Below are 1780 nucleotides of genomic sequence, written 5' to 3' on the forward strand. Positions count from 1 at the left end.
GGCCGTGCTCAGCATCACACGCTAACAACGGCGAGTTTTTAAATCAGCGATGTTTGCCTTCCTGATTTAGTCGGGCTGGTGGTTGTGTAAATACACAGGCATATCACTGGGCACACACACACATTTCCTGATTAACATCCGATCGGCTGAAGAAGGGAGCAGAGGTGTGTGTGTGACTGAGTGAGTGTTGTTGGGAGATTTCACATCTCTGAGATGATTAGACACAACAGGTACAGATGCTCCCTCTAACCTCAAAGGCCTCTGCTAGTCTCTGGCTGTGCTAGTTTAAGCTGAGCCTCATACTGAAGCTGTTGAGAATTTTTTTCTCTGAAAGACCAACCACCGTATATAGTTCCTTTAGAAAGTTACTCTGAATTACTTTTTAAACCAGTGACTCTGGGATGCCTGAAAATAATCATATGTTATACAAACAGTTCTGTCAGGAAATGTATGTATGTATATATGCAACATGCAATTATAGTGTATGTCTTTGTCATTGTAATTGACTCAAATATTGAATACTACATGATGTGGCTTTCATGGGTCAACAAACATACAATATGTTAGGTCAACAGATTTCTGTGGCTGCTTGACCCACAACTACCAATAATGTAATGTAGTTATCTCATCGTAATGTAGTTATCGCATCGTAATGTAGTTATCTCATCGTGTAGTTATCTCATCGTAATGTAGTTATCTTACCGTAAGCTCCAACCGTGTGTCTGTGGCTCTGCAAGTGCTTGTAGGGACAGGGAACTCAACAGTGGCTGATTCACACACACACTTAACACACAGACACACAGACACACACACACACACACAGATGGGCTGTCTTCCATGCCTGCAGTGCAGAGGGCTCCAGACTTGTGGAGGCGTATCATTGGACAGTGCCACCCCCTGGCACCAGACCCCCCCCCCCCCTTGTCCACCCGCACAGGACATTGCCTATCAGGCTGTGAAATGAAGCTGCTGGCCACAGTCACACAGACCACACAGCACTCTCCACTAACACTTCAAAGCCCAGCCACAAGGCAAGTAGAAAGGCAGGCACACAGATCTCATCTGGGACAGTTCTGGCTGCAACTCCAAAACAACACAGTGTGAAAGTGTGTTGAATTTTTAACTGATGTGGCAGAGTGATTTAATTTGACGCACTCTACAAGAAAGGGCAGAGCAGGCTGTACTTCCTGAGGAGGCTGCGGTCCTTCAATGTGTGCAGCAAGCTCCTCAGGATGTTCTACCAGTCTGTTGTTGCCAGCGTCCTCTTCTATGCAGTGGTATGCTGGGGAGGAAGCATAAAGAAGAAGGATGCTGGGCGACTTGACAGGCTGGTAAGGAAAGCTGGCTCTGTAGTGGGAGATGAACTGGAGTGCATCACTTCAATATCTGACAAAGGGGCCCTGAACAAACTGATCAACATCTTGGACAATGAATGTCATCCATTCTACAGCACTATTAAAAAGCAAAAGAGCTTGATCAGCTAGAGACTTTGCTCACTGCCATGCACAACTGAAAGGCTGAGGAAGTCATTTGTCCCCAGGGCCATTGAACTGTTCAATGCTTCACTAAAGAGAAGAGGAGAGATAGACTTCTCTGCATAGTCTATCTGCCTCTCCACCCTCTCCATGTTTGAGTACTGACTGCCCACTACTGCTTTACTACTGTTTTACTACTGTTTTACTATTGTCCACAGCCTAATGTTTTTACTACTGTTTTACTGATACACTGTTCATGCTATATTAGCACACATGACCAATGGCTTCCGCTACAATACTGAATG

This window comes from Alosa pseudoharengus, unplaced genomic scaffold (genome assembly GCF_046254945.1).
Source record: "Alosa pseudoharengus isolate Yale_2024_CS ecotype anadromous, Long Island Sound unplaced genomic scaffold, YU_APseudo_1.1 YU_APseudo_1.1_scf_10, whole genome shotgun sequence".
NCBI lineage: Eukaryota > Metazoa > Chordata > Actinopteri > Clupeiformes > Clupeidae > Alosa > Alosa pseudoharengus.